The 8296-nt window shown below is 37.5% G+C and overlaps 1 protein-coding gene across 1 annotated transcript in view; it reads right to left on the bottom strand.

Moving 5' to 3' along the window:
* cnih2 (cornichon family AMPA receptor auxiliary protein 2) overlaps positions 1-5171 on the bottom strand; it is an 18651-nt gene extending 13480 nt beyond the window's left edge. Inside the window, exon 1 of the mRNA XM_046038805.1 lies at positions 5092-5171. The gene's annotated coding sequence lies outside the window, so the exon portion shown is untranslated. The remainder of the gene's footprint in view (positions 1-5091) is intronic.
* Positions 5172-8296: the final 3125 nt, after the last annotated feature.

Here is an 8296-nt window from a genome sequence, read left to right as displayed (position 1 = left end):
TGCTCGAGGTTTCTGCCTCTTAAAAGGAAGTTTTTCCTTGCCTCTGTCGCCTAGTGCTGCTCTTGGTGGGAATTGTTGGGCTTCTGTAAATATCATCATAGAGTAGGTCTAGACCTGCTTTGGCGCTATATATAAGTAAAATTGAATTGAATTGAATTGAATCTATTACATTTAGCTCATATTTCAACCATTACTGTTACCTAACAAGTCCAACTGTTAATTCATTACTTAAACTATTTCAACATTTTATCCATTACTTTTAGCTAGCTAACCGTTTCCTCTTCTTCCTCTTCTCTGCTCTCTTGCTAACTAGCTAACGTTAACTGTAACGCAACGTGACATGGCGTATATATGTGTTAACGGCCAGCTTGCTAGTTATTGTAAATTTACTAAAAACAATTTGTAGTCCTATTTGGCTGTTTATTTTCCTCCTTCACCATTTATATTTTTTCCAGGTGAGTTAAATTGAGTTATCCCCCTTATGAGAGCAGTGAGTGTGAATCAAAACAGTAAAGCTAAAAGACATTTTAACGCAATATTATGCCACTATTTTACCTGAAAATAACAGCATCAAAATAATTCTGATGCCACACTGACTTGTAATAGAGAATGACACTCTCATTCCCACTCCGCGTCCCGAGCACCTGTTCTTGCAATATATAACTTGGGTTAAGCAGGTTCGATCTCCCTCGTGAAGTGAGTAACATTTTGTGACACTACGTCACACACCACCAACTATGAGTCTTCAGCTAGCTATAAGAAGAAGCTAGGTCTGTATGGGGCAACATGGCAGAGATGAAGAGGACGTTGACCGAGGAAGCAAAGAAGAAAAAAAGAGAGAGTGACCGGGAAAGAGGCCAGACAAGAGTATCTCAGATTGGCTTTCAGTCATTGGTGAGACTTTTGCAAAATAAAAGGCTGAAAGACTGATGCCTGGCCTTCTCGCTGTTGAACTGTCAAGTTATAATTTATGTCTTGTGTTGTTGCACTCGCTTGATGTTCGGCTGTGTTCGCAAAGTTGTCGACACAGCAATTTGCAAAAAATACCAATTCTTGCGTAATAGGGCTCTAAAGCTTCTTCAAGCCTACGAGAACTGCAGAGTAGAGTGTTAATTCTCTGCGGGTTAATCACTGCAAGCACACCTGTTACATACACGTAGTCATATGTTCCATTGTAAACATAAAAATATTGATCATAGCTCCTTAAAGAAAGCCGCTTTTCATCCTGACTGTAACAAACAAAAAGAGATATTGACACATGGGCAGCCGCTAGCTAAAAGTTTGGAAAATGGTGAAAGATGTGCATAATATATTGTATCAAGTTATTTATTAGGGTGTTCGCTTTATTACTATCTATGACCGTCATTTTTTTTTTTTCAGACATTCTGGATTTTTAAACACTGATCCACAGAAAACAATTAATGTCAAAGTGAAAACAAAATATTTTAGCTGTGTGTGTCCTACTGGATACACTGCTGACCTACAGTTAAATGACCGTATACAACCTGAAACCAGACCTCTGAATCGCCGCCCACATCTTAAAGTGAAAAGAAATGGCAGTTCAGTCTGATTATCAAGCAATTTACTGCACATAGCAGTACATATTGCTGATGGCTTGTCATGAAAATATGGTGTGAAAACTGCAATCTGGGTTACAGCACAGAGCAGTGAATGGGTGCTTATTTGCTATCTGGGTTAGTGTGTTAGCTATCTAAGGGTTAAGTAGAGGTTGTTGGTCTATTTTGGTTTATTGTATGTCAGTAGATGGGGATTCCCTGTAGTCTGGTCAAACTGTGTCGATGTAATTTTTTTTTAAATATAAGTAAATAACTTTCTCACTTGTATTATTCCTAAAGAAATTTGAGTTGTTAAACCAGAAAAGCCATAACACGACAGTTAATGAGAAACAGTTTGGTGGAAGTAATTTAGCAGCTACATTTCCTCTTTCTGTGTTACAGTGAGACATCTGACTTAGTGTGCTTATCAGTTTCTTAGTTTAGTAATATGGTAATATGAACTGCAGTTAGATGCCACAGCTGAAGCCTGCCAGAGAGCCCTGGGCTGAGAGGTTTTGGCTCCATCTTGAGCCAGTAGCTCAGAAATCATAAACACCACATGAGCATGTCTGGATCAAAACCACCAGAAGAAGTCCAAGAAGGTTAGTCCTCTGGCCATCAGAGTGAACAATTTAATTATTGGGTTTACTCTTATTAAAACTATCTTATTCAATGTTCACATACAATTATTAACTACAGTAAAGCACCTTCAATGTATTCTCCAAGTGTTTCTGTTCACATGATTGCTGCTATCACTGAACAGGTTTAGGTGTGTAGAAAGAGCCTTTTCCAATCTTCATTATTACACTGTCTCTAAAAAGTATATAGCCCACTGGCATTCTTGTCATGTTTTATTCTTGGAAATCTGGATGGATGTGTTAGGGTGAAATGCAGACTGAATTTAAAATTTAGAGATGCAATATATTTCAGATTCCTTGATTTGAAAAAAATGGGTTTGAAAATGTAGAAACGGAAATAGAATTTGCTATTTTGTATTGAAAATTTGAATGTTTTGTGTTTATGATAATGTCTGTTTCTCTTCTCAAATGTTCTCTATCCACTGGGAATGAATATGGTATTTTGTAAAAAAATAAATAATAAATTAAAAAAAGATTACGGTAATGTTGGTTTGCATGCTAGAGTGATCAGCTGGTCACATGACTGATCAATGGACTACAAGGAACGTGGAAATAACCTCAAACACCACCAAGATAAAGGCAAGATAGCTGAAAAATGTACATGAAGATTTTTTGATTGTATTAATGGAACATCCGCTGTGCAGTGGATCATTTAAACATGTAGTAACTGCTGAGCATGTTCTTTCATCAAACCTCTTGTTGAAACCTGGGCCGATGTTATGTCTCCTGTAGTCCTAACCCACAGAGTATGTACTTGCTGTCTCATTGCTGGCTTTAGGGTTCCCACTAGTGGTGCTAATAAGTGACTGCAACTCCTGATATGCCTCCACATTCCTGTCTGTCACATTGCAAAGGACATGAGACCTCATCTGTGAGCAGTGGTGGAAAGTAATTACGTACTAGTACAATTTTGAGGTTCTTGTACTTTACTTCTGTATTTTATACTTCCACTCTAGTACAATTGAAAGCAAATATTGTAATATTGTTTTACTCCACATTTGATTGACAGCTTTAGTTAGTTCAAATTAGCTTCACCATTACCAGCTTCAACAATGAACACATTAATGCATCAATAATTACAATTCAATAATATCATATATATTCTTCTGAAATAGGCCAATTTGTATGTAGTATAGTTTGATGCTACTGCTTTTGTACTTTTATTTAAGTAAAAATTTGAATGACTTTAACACAGTGGTATCACCTATTTTTTCAAGTCAATCTTTAAGTCAGTCTGAATACTTCTTCCACCACTGTGTGTAATACTTTGTCTAGATGCCTGTATAAATAAATACAGCTAAGCACATATCTTGCAATGATATTTCCAGCTTGTTTATGTAAAGTAGAAGTACACATTGTTTCATATGTCAGTGATGGGCTTTTTAATATGTAACTATTTTTATGAATGGATTTTATTTAAAGCAGCTGATAACTGCAGGTACATGAAGATGAATGAAAATGTTTTGAAAAAATATGTGAGTAAAAGTACTAAATAAAATGTTACTGTCCCTCTTTATGATAATGTAAATGCAATGAAACGCCACTGATCACAGCTTTACAGGCTTTAAACCAGTTATGTGGATCTAAAAATCATGGCAATGTTCATGGCTAAGTGAGATTATTTATGTTATTAATATGAGTCTCACATTATCTTGGCATGTTCACTGCTGCATCACTAAGAACTGCTGGTCATTCATTCACAATCACATGCATTACTACAGAATAAAATGATTTGTTATTATTATTATTTTTAGTTTAGTTGGACTTTTGCCATTTTGTCTTCAAGGACAACAGTCAGGTCTGTTGTGTTGACTGTTAGAGCTTCTACAGCAATGAAGACTGACATTGTAATTCAGTTAAGTCCATCCATCCATCCATCGTCAACTGCTTATCCTGTGTACAGGGTCGCAGGGATTCAGTTAAGTCATCTGGTTCAAATCTGTATTTGGGATTCCATGGATATTTTAATTGGCATATTAGTGCAGATGAAGAGTGACAGATTTTAAATTGTCCACAAGATGGCAACACATGAGAGGCAGAGGCAGCAACAGATGGTCACATTAGGTGTTAACTGCAGTATTGATTTAAAAATACCTCAAAGCAGAAATCTAAATTCCTCCTATGGTTTTATTTGCTCCACATGTAGGCTTTGAGGTATCCACGCTAACTCATTTGATGGAGAGAAAGCATCCTTATTGATAAGTTAGATAAGTGCCTGTGAGAAAACAACTGTTTAACTACTGTTATTTAGTGTGTAAAAGGGGGCAGGGGTCAAGCTGTTAAATCTACATGTAGATTTAAAGATCTACAGCAGGACTTTTATGACTGCAATCTGAACTGATGACTCATTAACCCCAGTCAAAGCACCTCAGTGGGAATGAAGGAACAGCCATGGTCACAGCTGAATCAGTGCAGTGAACAGCTGAGGGCAGTGTTAAAGTGGCATGTTGCATCAATTACTACATATCAAGACCATCCCAGGGGTATGGATGGGTGTTGAAGTCATCAGCTATGCTATCAATACACTAAGAAACAAGGTGGGATCAATTTAATGCCTACTGGCCTGCTGCCCGTTGGGCCTAAATGAAATGAGTTTTTTTTTCTCCACAGCTTTATTGATCACTTTAACAATGAAAAAAAAGATTAAAGTAAACTAACTGAGCACTCAAAGGACTCAAGGGTAGAGGTATTAAAACCTAATGCATACATTTTAGCTTACAGCACTTCATTGATATGTTTACAATTTCAAATGGCTTCATACTGTGGATGAGAAGAGAGTTAATTGTGCATGGATGCTGTATGTCCTAACAAGCCCCCTATATCACTGTGATACAACATTTCTAACTGCACTTCATGCCATACAAACATCTGGAAAAGAAATGAAGTAAACAGCTCACCTGTCAAGATGATGCCCTTTGGTTTGTTGTGTAGGAGGAACAAATAAGCATTAGTGTGTTGATGGTGTGTTTATTGAGACCTCATGGAAACAAAGAGACCACAAAACGTATAATTGACCTTGATGCTGGCTAGGCAGCACAGAATACACACAACTTAGCGTTGGCTGTCATAGAGTAATGTAAAGCAACAAAACAATGTGTGGTTCACTGAAGATTAAAATACATTTAAGTGTCTGCCAAGAGAAAGCTCAGCGGGGCCGCAACCACGAACAAGTCCTTAACATCCATGGACACACAGTGACGGAACAGTTTCCATAGCAACAAAAACAAATCAAGCAAGGATGCTTTTCGGCCTCTAAATAGAAATCAAATATTTTGTGCCCTTTAAATCTTCCTGGAAGAGGGTGGATGAAGGTTAGCTGTTGTTTTGCAGGAAGTTCTCTTCTCTAAAAGGTATAACAGAAATCAAGGTAACAAAGCTGATTTCCATTTGTTTTATGTGAAATAGTTGTCTCCTATTTCAGAATGCATTCACTGGCCAATATAATAAAAGGGTGAACATGATAAAATAGAATTCCGAAACACTTTGAGATGTCATAGACGGTAAAAAGAGATATCTACATTTAGATTTTTCAAGTTTTCTGAAAGTTAAAACATTTTCTTTCTTTCCAAGGGGTAGTAACGATACACTTTGGTTCCACAGAAATATCTGTAAAAATAAGAAAGGACTGTGCTGTCCTACAGCCACCTGTTGCCATCTTTACATGTAGAGTTATTTTTCTGGCTTCAGTCTCTAAGATTCAGGCTTTAACCCCTTATCAATCCTCATTTCGGTGTCTACTTCCAGAAAGGTCAGAGTCAAGCTAACAGCTGGAACCTAGGTAAAGACATATAAAGACATGAAACCACATGCATGCAAAGACACACACACACACACACACACACACACACACACACACACACACACACACACACACGCACGCACACACACACACACACACAATCTGGCCTCTGGATTCTCACTCATTACTCTCTTACTCATCAAATGACTTAAGAGAAGGTATTCATTTGGAAGCAGTAACAAAAAAGCAAACACTGTGAGCAGAGGCTTTAGGGACACACCTTTAGCATCTTTAGCTCTTACCCAAGTTTTGCAAAAGACCGAACGTGTATTACTTTTTAACAATATTGTTTCACAAACTTTGATGCAATGAGAAACTCAACAAAATGAAGCAAAGTGCTTTAAGTCCATGGCCAGTGGGCACAGCTGGAGTGGAGACCAAGCAGCTGCTTTAAAGAACATAAGTCACAAAAGGTTTGGCTTCATGCTGCAACAACATGAATGTCTCTCCTATTACATCAGAAAACTGAAGTCCACTTAGTCCTGTAGTTTATGTTTCCCCCAAAATGTGAAAAATTACCTTGTTCTCACTAATAAAAACAACTGAGCTAATCTCATTTGCTGATGAAGACCATGAGATGCAACTGAAGGCTCAGAAAAAGCAAGGATGTGGACCTTGAGTGGATTTTTATGTTGCATAATCTCCCACTGGGCTTAGCAACAGTGGTCTCAGTGGCCACTTTATAAGGTACACCCGTCCATTCTAATGCAAACCAATAGACTGTTCTGCCATAAAGTCTAATGCCAATAATGTTCAGTTTATTTATTTGATACTGTCATAGGGATGTTAATGAAATTATAAGTTTTAGCATTGAGTTTAAAGTTAGGGGTGCTGAATTTACACATTTCTGACAATGTAACAGAACACTGAACATTATGAACTGTGTAAAGGGAGAATTTATGTCAGAGCTGTTGTTGAATTGCAATAGATTGTACAGCTGTACCTAATAAAGTGGCCACTGAGTGTAAATTATACATGTGGTTTCAAGTGACAGTGATTATGTTTGTTCTCATGTTCAACTAATGTTACTTATTTTGTCATATGGTGTTAAAGGAGGTCTGAGGTGCTGTCCATGGTGCTGACTGACAGTGACTGAAATATGAAGGATGAATAGTGACATTATCCGAGCTGGCTGGCCTGTGACAGACATATCTGCTTATTTGAACACACTGGAGAATGTGATAGTGTATGGAAGTGCATCTGGGGATGTAACACTGAGCAGCAAGCTATAGGCATCACCCTATGCATTACAGTGATAGAAGATACTAGCTACAATGCAGTATTTCACAAGATACATTCTGCTTGGATGAAAAAGAAAGGGTAACTAGTTCTAAGAGTAAGTCAATGATGGTTGTCAATTAAAGTATCACATTTATGTATTCTTATTTATACACATATTTAAAATGATTAAATGTGTTTGCGCCCCTCTATGTTTATTCAAATGTGTAGAATCACAAATGAGGTCATTCACTTGACATTGATGAGGGTGACTTATGTTTGGAAGTTCTCTCTTCCTTTAAGAGAACATTACGCACATAGTTTCTGCAACATTGACACACAAAGTCAAAGGGCTACTTTAGAGTGACCATATTGGGCACTGTTGCACAAGATGTGTTGGAATGAACACAGTGTTGTTGACTTGTTCAAGTGAAGCATCTCCACAGGCAACGGTGCAAACTCCTCCACAGGTTTTATCATGTAATTTTAAACTGAGTCCTCTTGACAAGAACAGAATATTCCAGTGGTGTTTGGGTTTTTTTTCCCTCCCCCGGTGCTGTCTCTCCTCAAGACCTCAGTCTAATCTATTTTATTTCTCTCAGAGGTTTGCCATCATCATCTCTTCAGGTGGGTAATATACATCCTCCATTCCTTATTACAGGCAATCATCCACCTATAAAACTAAATAGGTTTTTGTACAAATGAATGCTATATTTTAGCTTTGCTAGGAGTGTGGCTTTGGGGATGGCAAGGTTGTTCTGTCAGTGGGTGGTTCAGTAATTCCATAGTCACCCACTGTGGATACCAACATTCAGTTAATGACTAAAGACTGAATTCCCCTCGCCCTCACTTGTATTTTGAAATGCGTGTAAGCAGAGCATTCTAATTATAATATGCTAAACATTAGGCTAAACATTCCGCTAAAAACATAGTTAAGCCTAAGTGAAGTGCAGCAAACATTAATAAATGTTTAGCCAAGTCAGACAATTTAAGTACATACTTGATTTTGATTACTTTAAAGGGTAATCCAGCTATTGAGTAATGCACTTCCATAAAGTTGGAGAACTCGCAAGAGACATATTTAG

Source organism: Micropterus dolomieu, linkage group LG23, assembly GCF_021292245.1.
Source record: "Micropterus dolomieu isolate WLL.071019.BEF.003 ecotype Adirondacks linkage group LG23, ASM2129224v1, whole genome shotgun sequence".
Classification (NCBI taxonomy): Eukaryota; Metazoa; Chordata; class Actinopteri; order Centrarchiformes; family Centrarchidae; genus Micropterus; species Micropterus dolomieu.
This window is presented reverse-complemented; position numbering and strand designations above follow the sequence as displayed.